Consider the following 15,370-nt stretch of genomic DNA (forward strand, 5'->3'; position numbering starts at 1 on the left):
TCTACTCAAAGGAAGTCATATCACTTACTGAAATATCCCAGATAATTTCAAAACATTCTGGATGTTAACATTACAAGGACTTTAAACATTTACAAAACATTTAAAATAATATAATCTTCAAAGGGGAATGTAGAAGTATTTTGGCAGTCTTCTCAAGAAACACAAGAAATACCAAATGTAACAAAAAATAGGCTGAGAATAATACCTTTTAGTTGTCTTTAAGACATTTGATTTATGAGGCAGGAATAACTTCAGCAGTGATAAAGAATGCAAACAAGGAAACCAGGTGCAATTTCTTTCTGGAACCAATAACTAGTGATTCAGCTTTAAATGTCTTAGTTTTATATTCCCAGAAAAGCTGAGCAAAAGACCAGTGCTATATAGACTCTGTGCTGCAATAGGGAGTGATCTAACACCTGAATACCTAAGCAGACCTGTCAGACTGTAAAGCATTAAATTGTATCTGGGCAAATGAATACCAAATTAACAGTGCTGTACACATAAAATGGCCCGGGAATGAACTTTTTGCAAGTGACATACAAGATTCACATTGAGACAGCTAGAGACTCAAAAAAATGGGACCTAATCCATTCATATCCTAAATAATGTGCACAAAACTGTAATTTAAATAGGATGAGACCAGACAGCTGAAAGTCATGAATCTTCACTAATGATACCCCTTTCTTCATGATACTATATGCTGATAGTTGGGTTTGTATTCCCTGTCCAATAATATTGAAGTCCCTGTCTGCACCACTCTACAGGATACTAGTTCTTATGCATCTTTGCAAAAAGATGTCATACCTTCTGATGAAAAATTATGTATGTTCTAGGTATTACATTTATTAATCGAATTATGTTGAATAAACTTACATGCTTGCCAGGAAAGTTGTCTGTTGACTGCCAGACCACTTCTGCTTGCCTTCTTTTGCTATGGTCAGTACAAGATACTGTTGAGCATGTGTGTCTGAGAGAGAGCGGAACAGAAAGAGAAAAGCAGAATTGCTACACGCAATCTCAATGAAAACAAGAGCTAAATCAATCAGGGTTGCCAGGAGACCTAATATTCTATTATGATCAAAATAATGCCAAAGGAAATAAAGAGGTCAAGCAGCAGCAGCGAAAATTCATCATCTGTCAGGGTATAAAGATCAAAAATAAACTCTTAAGAGTATTTTTTCACAGTGCACAGGACAGGGTCCAGACTGAGAGAAAGTCAAAAGACCTTCTTTGAAAGATATTGCCACATTTGCAGTGTGTTACAATTGCTAAAATAAAAAAAAAAATTTAAAAAAGAAACGATGATTGAATATTAGACAGCAACATGCGGAATCTTCAATTGGTAACAGATTTTTTTCTTAAAACTGGACTGATAATTGTTTTACAGTCTGGCATTATTAAGAAGTTATCCACCATCAAAGAAAGATTAACAATGTGAGAACCCAGAGGGATTAGAGAATCAAGAAAAACTGTAACTGTTTAGAACAGAGATTTGGCAAAACATAATAGTGCCCTGAGGTGTTGGAGCACAAAATGCCGAAAGTATTTGTAGTTTGAGAACTGTGACAGGCTCAAGATTGGGAATTACAGAATTGTTAGTGTTGGCAGCTTCATTAGAAGGCAGCTGACTCACCATGATCTTAATTTTGTTCTCAAAGTGGGATGTGAACAGTTCACAAAGTTCTGTTGATGGAGGAAGAGCCAGATTAGACAGCTTCTCTGCAATAAAAAGTTACAAGAGAGTAGGGCAGTTTGCCCATTCAGCAATTAAGTTGGAATAATAAGCAGATCTGGATTGTTTCAAAACATTGGCAGAGCTCATTGAAAGGGCTTTAAGCTATGGTTGAAGAAGGGGTGGGGGTAAAACTGGGTTTAATAGAGAGGAGCCAGGGAGTGGCATGCCAGGACCAGTGGGGACCTAATAAAGTCCTACTGTTAGCTGCCTCCATGGAGATGGGGGATAATAGGCTGGCAGCTACAGAAGAATCTGGGAACTGTCTGGTGGAAATTAGGGCTTCTCCCTTCAAAAAGATGGCAGAACCACTAAGGGGCAGGCCAACATGAGTGACACAGAGGTGGGTGTTTACTACAGGCCACCTAATCAGGATGAGGAAGTTGCTGAATCCTTTTACAGGCAGCTGAAAGTAGCCTCACAATCACAGGCCCTGATTCTCCTGGGGGATTTCAATCACCCAGATATTAGCTGGAAAGGCAGCGCAACCAGGTGTGCATGGTCCAGGAGGTTCCTGCAGAGAACTGATGACAACTTCTGATGCAAGTGGTAGAAGAGCCTATGCTCTGCTAGATCTGGTATTAATTAACAAAGAGGGTCTTGTTGGGGATGTGAAGGATGACATTTTTACTGACTGGCTAGATAAGGGCAGAGCAGTGGATGTCAATTTCAGCAAGGCTTTTGTTACTGTCTCCCATAACACCCTCATTAGGAAACTCAAGAAGTGTGGGCTAGATGAGTGGACAGTGACGTGCATTGAGAGCTGGCTGGATGACAGAACTCAGAGGGTGGAGATTAATGGAGCAGGGCTGAGTTGGAGGCCTGTAACCAGAGGTCTCCTCCAGGGGTCAATGCTCAGTCCAGTCTTGTTCAACATCTTCATCAACGACCTGGATGAGAAGACAGAGACTGATCTCAGCAAGTTCACTGATGGGGTGACTGACACTCTGGCTGGAAGGAGTGACTGACACTCTGGAGAACTCTGCTGCCATCCAGAGTGGCCTGGACAGGTTGGAGGGCTGGGCAGAGAAGAACCAGATGAAGACTGGATGCTCGCTAGACGTCCCTTCCAACCCTGATAACTCTGTGATTCTGTGATTTCTGTACACACTTAAATGGTCCAAACTTGTAAGTGTACAAGCAGTCAAGAAGTCCTCAAACAGCATTTAACTTGCAGCCCAGAACATTCATTTTTTGATACGTCTCCCCAAAAGTAGTCTATAGAAGTGGTATGTCCTTTAGGATATTATGAGTGTGGTTCACCCATTAGTACACATTTAAGAGAAAATGTGGGAATTTCTGAAGCATCCACTAGTATAACAGGAAGTTTCTTTTGTCTGGCAAACAATTATACTCAGTTCAACATGAATAGAAAAGTAAGTTATGGAAAACCTTATTTATGTTTTTCTCAAACTTCATTCCACTGAGACTTTTTTTTAAATTAGGCAAGAGTAAATGGTAAGAACAAGTAGCAAGAAATAGTGGCAACTGCCACAACCTACAAAGCCTCCTACCAATATCAATAGCATAGGAAATGGCTATCCTACAGATGAAGAAAACAAGTCAATGAAAAAAGTAGCTCTTGATCCTACAGGAAGTGTGGGTTTAGGTTTCATACACAAAAATGTATTCTTTGAAATCAATGAAACAAATGTAATATGTGCCGTATTTGGGGGACATTCGTTATTTCTCCCAGGATACAAATATAAAAATAACAAAACATAATAAGGACACTGCAATCTCCCATTCCCACTGCCTCTGCCTTTTGAAGCCGATTGTAACTACAGCTTGTGCTGTCACATTTCATTCCCAGCAGCTGATGACTTCATAAAGCATTGTCCACACCTCTGGCACTTCTGAAGTGACAACTTATGTCAGAATAGCTTCATTTATATTGTTTTACTTCAAGTGGGATGTCCCAGAAGTTGCTTAACTAATGTTAGTAGAATCTTAAACATAAAAGATAAAAGTAATGATACATATGAAGTAAAAGGGTAAAATCAGACATGCTATAAGAGTATGTGACATGAGCTCAGTATTAAAGTATATGGGGAGGTAATAACAAAGAAGTTAACTTGCCCAACAGAAGACATAGAGAAAAGGTTCATGGATCATACTGGAAGCAGGCTAGTGCCTAGACCAGAGATATGAGCATGAAAAAAAAGTTACTGAAGTGCCTTAAAATGGTACCACTGCTCATTGTGTAGGATTGAGATTGAGAACACAGGAAAATGGATTTACTTTATTCCATGGCTTCATCTTCTGTGACGCGTCTGTTTCAAATAGCTTCTGATCTTACAGATTTTTCAGGAAGTTCCACAAAGACAGATGGTTTGATTCAGATTATAGAAAATCCTGGAGGCATGTTCTGCAGAGGAGTTCTGTGCTGTCAGGTGATACTGCACAACCTGTAACTAACATTTGCAGGGATTTTGATTCTGTGCTTCAGCTATAGCACTCTTTCTGTTATGGTATTGAAGTAACCAGAAAGCTTAAACCCAGAAAGCAAACCATCAATCCATACACCATCATAACACATAGCAAAAATTGTTCCAGCACAGTAACAGTGCTCTTCTATCACAAGGGACACAGGTCTGGGAGGTGCAGTCTAAAAGTCCTACACATTCTTCAGCTATCCCTGCTGGTTTTATGAAGTATGTATTGTGTACATTCAATAACAAAACATAATGAACTATTGATACTCTAAGACTGCAACTTCTACTTTCTACATCTAAAAGCCTCAGGAAAAGGGTGCAGCAGTCTTACCTAATTTCAACTGGTAGTAGCCACTGTACTGCAGCATTCAAACTGTTTATTTTATGAATTTCACAGTGGAAAGTGGTTCAGAAGTGAATCGATTTCCTTTGCCTGTACCTAGAATTTGATTAATAGAGCCTTTGGTAAAGCTACTGAAAGTCCTATTTGTGGCAGCTAGATCGTGGAACACAGTGTTGTTCTTGGAGCTGACTCCGAGAATGGGACATTTTGGATTTGGGGGTTTAATTACATATTGCAAAATCTTTCCTAAATTGCCTCCACATTCATATAGGTTTATCCTTGTTTCTCATATGCTTTTTTGTATTAATTACTAGCAGAGAATTCCTTAGTTAATTCTGCATGATGAAGAAGAGGATAACATGTTGCTGTTCTGTTTCAGGAAACTGAGCAGTTTACTTCACCCTCAGTGGCTTCAGTGTTTATTTTTATAAGATTAAAGACAGAGAGCATATGGCAGTAATTCTGGTACTTCTTGTGGATGAATCATACAGAACAGTTGGACTCATTGGGAAATCATATTATTGTGTATTCTGCCATAGAAAGGGTCAAAAGCAGTGAGTGATACAAGCTCAAACTCAGTAAAAACAGAAGGTTTCTCATGGAGAATTTGAGATTGGAGGAGGCAGCTGGAGGACATCTGGTCTGACCTCATGCTCAAGCAAGGACACCTACAGCCAGTTGCCCAGGAGTATGGCCAGGCAGCTTTTGAATAACTTTTGGGTGGGAGACTCTGCCACCTCTCTGAGCAACTTTTGCCAGAGCTTGGTCATCCTCACAGTGAGAAAGTATTTCCTGATGCTCAGAGGGAGCCTTCTGTATTTCAGTTGGTGGCCATTGCCTCTGGTTCAGACACAGAACAAAGCTGAAGAGAGCATGGTTCTCCTCTCTTGCTCTCTCTCTTCAGGTATTTATAAACATTGATGAGGTCCCCCTGAGCCTTTTCTTATCCAGGGTGAGCAGTCAGTTCTTCCATCTTTTCCATACAGGTCAGATGTTCCAGTCCCTTCATCACCTTTGTGGCCCTCTTCTGGACCCTCTAGCATGTCCATGTCTCTTCTACTGGGGAGTCCAGAATTGGGATCCAATCATCCATTCTAGCATTAAAACTGCAATAAATAAAAACATTTAAATTAAAATTATGCCAGATAGTAGCTGTTTTTTCTGATCTGGTATATTACATATTAATATAAGTGAATAACATAACTTTCATTGATGCTGCAGGGAAGAGTTCTGAGAAAAAAGCAGAGCAGCAAGAAAGCTGTTAGGAAGAATTGCACTTATGTGAGCATAGCCCTGTGCTTTTAGCTCAACTACCTAAATGTTTTCATCAAAACAAAACAAACAGCATAATTTACCACCTAGATAACTCCTTTTTGACTCAGTCATCACATGTCTAAGGAGGAGGAATCCACTCCTATTCCATTCAAAAAGCCTATTGCAGTCAGTACCCTTCTGTGGGTCTAATAAGACACCACAAGCGGTACAAAAGCAGACAAAAGGAAGGTGGCAACAGCACAGGAAAGCAACGTGGGAAAGGCATCACCAGAATCTACATTGAATTCTTAGAAAAAGCATATTGTTAAATTAATCAATTGTCTTTCCCGTTCTTTGGAAAGAAAAGGCAAAAGAATTTACATATGTGTTGATTGGAAAGGAAATAGGTACAGAAAGTTCCAATGGATTATCAGATCCTAGAACCGCATCTGTCCTAGTCAGCTATCTGCTGGTTTTTAGGGTGCATCTACCTGTTCTGTTTAATCTTACAAAACAGCAGATGTCTCTCACTATCCTATTTTTCTACTCTCTTTCCTTCACCAATGTAAAACTCAATTTATTATTATGCTTTAGAGACTGATGTTCCAGTTCACTGATCCACCGGATAACTAATTTGGAAAAAAAAAAAAAAAAAAAAAGTTACATTCTCTAACAGATCAGCAGGTTTGTCTGGCTCACTTCATAGCTGTATCATTATTTCATATGATATAAAGGACTTGGTAGAGCTTGCTGCTTGTGATGCCCAAGCAGAGAGAAGAAAGAATGGGATCACATCTTTTTGGCAAAATCCTGAAATTAATTCAGATCAGATGTAAGTACATCCTCGTAATCTAATAAATTACATTTTAGAAGCTGGCTTCTCCTGTCACACCCATAAGGACTCCAAGAAACAGCTAGGATCTACTACCCTTAAAATTTGAAGGAATAATTTTCTGAATAAATCACTAAACAGCTCATGACCTATAACTATCTATAATCACATATTAAAATTTCTCAGTTCCCTGAAAATGCATTCTTTGGAAAACCTCTGGAGTATCTAAAAGACCTCTTTTCTCTCTCCAAGCCAATTCAGTAAAACTCTTCCTCATGAAGCTTAGAGTTCTGTCCAGGAACAATTCTATTATTCTGAAATACAATGCCTTCCTAAAACATCTGTTCTTCAGAAAGCAAAATACAGATAATTTGCAACTGGTGAATGGGCTACAATTTTAGAATTAAGTAAGTAATTTAATTAATGTCAACTCTTTATCCATAATTCTGAGCATATTCTCAGTTTTATAGGCATTACCCACATGATGTTACCTCCAGAACAATGCTTCTGTAGCTTTAAATTCCTGGAAAGATCCTTAAAAAATATACTTTCTATTAAATTTGTTTGGTTGCTGCATAACTGCTAAGTAGATACAGAAAGGTAACATTAGTAGGTGTCAAAAGAGCAGATTTAGGGAAAGACAACTGCTTTCTATTTCATTTAATTTATAGCTTTGAAGATGTTCCTACTGCAAAAGTAGATGCAAAAACCTCCAGGAATGGAGAGTCCACCACTTCCCTGGGCAACTCATTCCAATGCCTGATCACCCTCATTGTAAAGAATTTTTTCCTTATATCCAACCTAAACCTCCCTTGGCAGAGCTTAAGTCCGTGCCCTCCTGTCTTACTGGCAGCTGCCTAGGAGAAGAGCCTGATTCCCCCCTGGCTCCAACCTCCTTTCAGGGAGTTGTAGAGAGTGATGAGGTCTCCCCTGGGCCTCCTCTTCTTCGGACTGAACAGCCCCAGCTCCCTCAGCCCTTCCTCACAGGACTTGTGCTGGATCCCTTCACAGCCTCCTTGCTCCTCTCTGGACCTGTTCCAGCACCTCAATCTCCTTCCTGACCTGAGAGGCCCAGAACTGGACACAGGACTCAAGCTGTGGCTTCACCAGGGCTGAGTACAGGGGAAGACTCACTTTCCAGAGAGGACTTGTCACTTACTCTTCCAATGGTAAGTTCTGAAACGTGCAGGTGGAGTCCACATCTAAGCCACTGTTTTCTGTGTATCTATGAGGTAGGGATATAGGTCACTGTGAAGGCATAGAAGCTAAAACTTTCTGTAATTCTCTGAAAAAGTGTGAAGGGAAGGGAAGAGAAGGGAAGGAAACCTGAAACTTTAACTTCATGTTGAACCCAGCTTACCACAGTATGAACTTATGCTTGTCTTCTTAGCTGTCCCTCCCAGATGACCTGCTCCTTTGCCAGCTTTCACAGGGTAGTTCTTCCTAATGAATGGATCTGAAAGCTGTGGTCATCTTCTTTTCCTCTAGATATCAGAAATGGGACACCTGGCAATTTTCTTGTTCAGGTCGTGGCTGAAATATGACTTGTGACTGTATCTGTAGTCAGGCAAACCTCTTCCAGGTCTGAGGCATGAGGCAAGCATCATGTCTCTATCTTTTAATTGGTAGGAGGTTCTTAAACAACTATGGGTAGGCTTCATTTAATCAGACCATAGCTGTGAAATGTCTCTTCTACCATTCATACCTGATGTCAGAAAAGACCACATATGGACACTCTCAGTCTTACTAGAGAAACATCTTTAAGCTGGTTTGATTCTACCAGGCTGCCAAATGTATGAATCCTACACTACCAGAAGTAAAATCCTACTCAGACAGAAAATATAATTAAGGGGGAAGCATCACAGACAGAAGACAGTGAGAAGAGAAGGTCAGCCAACAAGCACACTCCTGCTGGTAAGCTTCATTTATGCACTGTTCATGTGCTCTTGAATATCCTCCTTTGACAAAGGCAAACACCAGTTTGTAAGAACTGAGTTTACATCAGTGCAAAAGAGTAAAAAAAAAAAAATAAAAATCAAGTTCTAATTTACATTTAAAACACTCATTTTGCTTTTCTAAATGGTTTGAATCTAATTTCCTAATGACATTATAATTTATGAACCATGTCATTAAAAGACAACACTTTAGCTGTGGGTGACAGTGTTTATCCTCAAGGGGAACATTTGCTGCATTAGACATAATATACACAGCCAATGTGTTTATGAAATGAGTACCAATTTGGTCTTCATGTTCAAGAAGATTTACTGGTTCAAATTTACAGATTTGTGTTCTACTTGTGAAAACAGTAGTTTGCACATCACATGATATATAGGTCTGCTTTTATAGTGATGTATGAGCACAACAGTTGTGAATAAACTCCAGATTTACAACACTACTGAGGTCTTCTAGAAAGGAATACATATAAAGCTGTCACTTCCCTGGCTATGCTGTCTGAAGTTAGAGAATTTTGACACAGAACATTGCTAAATCTAAGAAAGTGCTGGCTTTTCTGTCAACTGTGAGAGAGAGAGGGCATAGCCCCCAGAAGGAAAAAGCTTTCCTGGAACAGAATTTTAATTATTCATTATAATCCCTTGCCTTCAGCAGCAGTCACAACTGGCAATCTTAGAGGTGACTTTTTCCTCACTTGTCAGGTTGATGGAAGGAAAGATGAGAAGGAAGAGGTCTGTAAAAAGCGAGTTCCCTAGAAGCCTGCAGTGCCAATGAAATCATAGGAATGCTAATGTTTAAAGAAGTCTGAACATCTTGGAGCAGAGAAGTACATGGACTTTATCAATCTGATGTTTTAATGAGGAAAAAAATGCCACCAGGATTTTGCCAAGCCAAAAATTCTCTATTTCTAAGAATACCATTGACATATCCTTAGGTACAATCAGAGAAACATCTGTTCTGTTTCTGCTCTGCTGCTGCTTCTGCTAGAATCTACAGCCATATTTTAGAATATGTTATGACTGACATAAAAATAAATCAGCTTCCAGGTAGCATTTGTGGGATTTAATTTAAATCCACCATCTATATGACGATAGTCAATGTGAGGCTTTGGGGGCTCTAAGGAAAATTACCTAGAATTAAACAGATTAAATAAAATCAATGGGATTCTGTAATCTGTTTTACCATACAAACCGTAGCTTTGCCAACCAAAACTGTTTGTCAGTGATTTGAATGAGGGTTTCAAGTGCACACAGATTATAGTCTGTTCTCACTAGTAACTAGCAATAGGATGAGAGGAAATTGCTGCATGTTACAACGGAGGAAGCATAGGTTGGATGTTAGAAAAAATGTCTTTACACAAAGGGTTATTAAGCACTGGAACAGGCTGCCCAGGTGAGTGGTTGAGTCACCATTACTGAATGTGTTTAAAAATTGTATGGACAAAGTGCTTAGGAATGTGGCTTAGCAGTGTGCTGGCAGAGCTAGGTGAGTAGGGTTAGATTAAAGGTTGGACTGTATGATCTTACAGGTCTTTTCCAACCTGAACGATTCTATGACTCTATCCCAAACATTATGTAATTAAGGTATGCTTCCAGACATAGAGAAGATATGGCATCCAGCAAAATATAAGCAATCTGAAGACTGAAGAAATAGCAGAAGTTTCAATGGCTTTGCAATTATGCTATTCACTTAAGGATACAAAACACAAAGTGAAGTAATATTTTGGCAAGCATTTCCCAGTATAATGATATTGACACATCTGGTCCTTGAGCTATTTATCCCAGATTCCTCTGCTTGCTGTCAGAAATCTGACTCCTTTTCACAGAAAAATAGAATGTGTTTTGCTGGAAGAGACCTATAAAAGTCATCTAGACCAATCTGCTGTCATGAGCAGGAATATCTTCAACTAGATCAGGTTGCTCACAGACCTCCTATGTTTATTCAGACCAATCTAGATTTCCTAGACTGATTCCACTTTTTCTGACATGTTACAGCTCTTTATATCAGTAGGTAAGAAAAAACCAAAACTTGTAAATCATTTAACTGCAGTGTATTAAGTACAAATACTTACAATTAAGTCTTGGACTTGATTCATAGGAAATACAGAGAGCACAAATTGCAAATGGAAAACATGCCATCAACATCAGTTTCTGATTAATTAAATATTGAGAACTGAAAGCAGTATGAGCAAATTGTCATTCCAGACAATTGCATTTCCATGCATTATTCATATGCATATTCTACATATTTTGTAAGAACTTCTTGTTTTAAACTGCTTTGTGTAGTCTTCAGGGATCAGAGGAGTTGCTGACACTTAAAAAAAAATCTTTAAAACACTACTCTTTTCCACTCGCTTAACTCTGTGAAGTATAAAAACAGTAAAAAGTTCCTTAGTGGATGAGAGGTCTTATCCTAAAAGAGAAAAAGTTGTTTCAGCTCCCCTGGTTTCCATGTCAGGCCTCTTGATCCCTATTTGACAATGGAAAGTCAATGCTGAGATCCTTCAGGAACCTCTGCACACCTGCCTTGTAAATATATAGGTCTGACTGAGATGGACTTAATTTTCTCCATAGCATCTCTCATAGTGCTGTGCTTTGTATTTGTAGTTAGAAAGGTTTTGATAACATAAGAGTTTGGGCTTCTGCAAAACAGCATTCCTGTCTCTCCAACATTTCCCCTCCACAACACCAAAGGCCAGGAGGTTGGGGGCTGGCAAGATCTAGGGAGAGGACACAGCCAGGACAACCAACCAAAGCCCTATCTTTGTCTTCCAGAACAACTGTTATGTGTATGGAAGCTCCACTTGCCAAGAAGTGGCTGGACAAAACCCACTAGTAGGAAGTTGAGAACAAATCATCTGTTTTCGTTTGCTTCCATGTCTGGCCTTTGCTTTTGCTTTAATAAACTGCCTTTACCTTGGCACAAGAGTTTTTTTCTTAACATTACTTTCTTTCCCCTTCCCATTTGCTGAGAAGTGGAGTGATAGAATTCCTTGGTAGGTACCTGGGGGGTCCAGCCACAGCTAACTATGAAAGGGTCCCACTGCCATCAGTGCAGCTCTCCGAAACTGAGAATCAGTATTATTGCCAAGTTATCTAGGATTCCTGTGTCAAAAGTAGCTCTTCATTACCAGCACTAGAAAAAATCTAATGCTGAAATACATGGATAACTGCTGAAACAAGTTACTGGGCTCAAAAATGTAGGATTTACAAAGCACTCCAGAGTCCTTTTTTAAAACAAATCACTTAGGACAGGGAGAATCAATGTAGATAACAATGACAGGAAGCAGAATAGCTTCAGCTGAATTCATATGAATGTTGCAAAACCCACACTAATAGAATCACAGCATGCTTTAGGTTGGAAGGAACCTTAAAGATCAGGAGTTCCAACCCCCCTGCATGGGCAGGGACACCTCCCACTAGATCCGGTTTCTCCAAGCCCAATCCAAACTGGCTTGAACACTTCCAGGGATGAGGCATACACAACTTCTCTGGGCAACCTGTGCCAGTGGCTCACCACTCTCAGAGGAAAGAATTTCTTCCTGTTGTCTAACCTAAATCTACCTTCTTCCAGTTTATGGACATTACCCCTTGTCCTGTCACTACATGCCATTGTAAAAGATTTCTCCCCAGCTTTCCTATAGGCCTCTTCAGGTGTTGGAAGGTCTACCCAGAGCACCTCCCTTCTCCAGGCTGAACAGCCCCAACACTCAGCCTGTCTTCATGGGACAGGGGCTCCAGCTCCCTGATCATCTTTGTGGCCCTCCTCTGGGGTCACTCCAACTCAGTCCATGCAAACTTATTGTGTTACAGTAATCAGGACACTGCTTTTTGTTCAAGTGCCAGAAACCATAATACTTTCCTAGATACTGTGGCATATAAATTAACAGTGAGGATCATTGCACAGTTTGCATATGTTTAACAGTAACACAAACAAGATTCTAAGGTAAAACACCAGCTGTATACACTTGACTACAGGTGAGCACTTACTGCTTCCACTCAGCACTAGCAGTCTCTTCTAGATCTTTAGGTAATCCTGGCAGAATTCCCTTAGCTTCTGCACACATGTAATGCACAAAAAAATTGTACAAAATTATTTCACATAGACAAAGGATCCTGGTATATATTTCTGAGAAATTTTATCTCTGATTGGCAACATCTCCATGAAGAATATTACAGCCCTAATAAAATATTTTCTTTACTTTGGCATGTATTTGCATAATGACCTCAAGTATGAAACAAATAGGGTGGTATCTAAGTCAAGTGTTTGTAAAGCAAATGTTCATGCATAAATATGAAATTTCTTTCAAAGTTAAAAGGAAATATACAAGTGAAGGACTGGCCCCAAACCTATATATGTAGCTTAAGATATCTTTCTTACATAATGTACTTTGTAAGATAGTAAATTAATTCCTCTTTTCAGTAACACTGCATCTTACTGATTATAAACTTACTAGATGGATGGGATCCTTGGTCAGACACTACTGTTAGCAAGGCAATAACAGAAGTGGAACTTCAGGGAAACATAAATTACACCTATGTTTTCTCTGTACCTTCTAATCCGTATTTCCTGTACTAAAGAAGCTAACTTTGTACTTCTGTCAGCACAGCGGACTCGAGAGTGAGTTGAAGAGAGAAATATAATTTACCCTCATTATTCACTCAACTTTAAACAAAGTGATCATATTTTTTTTCATTAAAAACCATCCTTGGAACATTCTTCTCCCTGGTTCTAGATACTTAGGTCTTTTCCAAAATTATCACTTTTCATATAGAAGTTCTTTAAACATCTGAAAAAGCATTTTTACTTGCCATTGCCACTTTCTTCTTGAACAGCCACCAGCATTTCTTCTCCTCTTGACTACTACAGTCATCTGTTATTGGGAAGGTGGGGACCAGTCCCATTTATATGCCTTCTCAATTCTAAGAATGGTAGTTGTCTCATGACTGTTACTTACCTGAGTTCCTATTTACTTACTAAAATATAAGCTTTTTCTGTTCCACTCTTCTTATTTCCTTCTTTCCCTACCTTTCCCTTGCTCAAAACCCCTACCAATTAAAATCTCCCATGAAAAGAGCAAAGCTAGATTAATTCTTCACCATATTAATGTGACTGGATGTTGCTCCACAACTTTTTCAACTTCCCATTGCATTTTTAAGGAAGGAATTCTCTCCTCTTTCTCTTAAAAGCAGAGAGCTATATATCCTGACTTGCACCTCTGGGCATTATCAGGCTAGAAGTATTGACTACTGGAACTTAAAGTTTCTGACAAAAGCATACTTTTCAAACACCTATGCATTTACTGTTAGGCTTGACTGGTTCCATGAAAGTGAGACCATGGCCATAGTTAAGGGATGTGCAAAAGCATTTGGGGGACTAGAATCTTTATTAAGTGACAATCAGAGAAAGAAAAAACCCACATAATTCTAAGAAGCTATGAAATCTTAGCTTTTTAAGGTCAGATGGGTTTTTTTGTTGTTTTTTTCAGGTTTTTGTTTGCTTGTTTGTTTGTTTGTTTTACCCTGGAAAACAAAGAATTCTGTCTGTGTGCTTTCTTACAGCTGTGTTTTACTGCTATTCTTTTTTCCTTTCCCTTAAGGAACCTTGTGTGACTGCAGATGTTAAAAAAAAAAAAAATCAAATGAATGAGTATGTGCTTAATGCTCACTGCAGTGGAGATGTGCAATTACAGATAGCTCTGATATGCTGTAAACAAATGTGCTCAAAGCAAAAATGGTTCTGGCTCCAGCTGCACTATTTTTAAAACACGTAGCTGGTATCACCTAAACAAATGTTTTGACCATTAGAGTGGAAGGGGTGACACTTCAAATTGTGTTTGGATACAAAATTTAAAAGGCTTGAAAACTATTCAGCAAAAGGAAGACACTTATCCAGAGCTTAGGACACATTTATTTTGCATAAGTGCACCAGATGACAGGAGAAGTCTAAGCCATTTTACAAGTGATTTAAGAGAAAAGACAGCATATATGATGCACTCCATCCTTCTGAAGTTACATAGGGGAAAATAAAATATAGTTTAAAAAAAGAACAACAAAAAAACCACAAACAGAACTCCTCATAAGCCTCTTTCTTCATTATTCATGAAGGCCATATATAATAGACATTATCTGGACAATTTGTGGACTTTAGCTATTTTTTTTCCTTGTGGTCTCTTAGAATTATATGCAATCACAGTGGCCTTGATATTTTATAACTTAACGATTTTATAATTCAGACAGTGTATGAGATGAAGGTGTGTTACTTCTTAGTCTTTATGGAATTAGAGTTTGGCTTTAAACCTATAACTTTACTCTGCAAGTGATAGATTAAAAACTCAACAAGTAATGCAATGGCATTGAGAAACATTATGGACAAAGATGAGCCTGGGAAAGATGACACACTTTTTTGTGATTCAGATTTGAGAACCAAAAACCCATTTCAAAGTAAGAAAATATAAAACACAAGCTCAGTTACAGCATCCTTACAGAACAGAGTGCTTACCCAAGTTTTATTCTGGCAGCTGTCATGCAGTTAATGTTGATGAAAGTGCCTATAGGACCATAAAGCATTATTATTACGTATGTCATGCCCAGAATTCTTTTTGCCTGTATAACATGACACACTTGAGCAGTTTGGATATGAAATATTTCTAGATCACTACAATATATCATAGCTCACTAAAATGCCATAGTGCTGAAAGGAAGTGCTAGAATTATTGCGAATGCTAGTACTACAAGAAATCAAAATCTCTCATATGCTATACGCTTCGTAGATCTCTCTTCTGTACCTACTCCAAATTGTAAAGAGCCCATCAGAAGCAA

Source organism: Calypte anna, chromosome Z (genome assembly GCF_003957555.1).
Source record: "Calypte anna isolate BGI_N300 chromosome Z, bCalAnn1_v1.p, whole genome shotgun sequence".
In the NCBI taxonomy this organism is placed as follows: domain Eukaryota; kingdom Metazoa; phylum Chordata; class Aves; order Apodiformes; family Trochilidae; genus Calypte; species Calypte anna.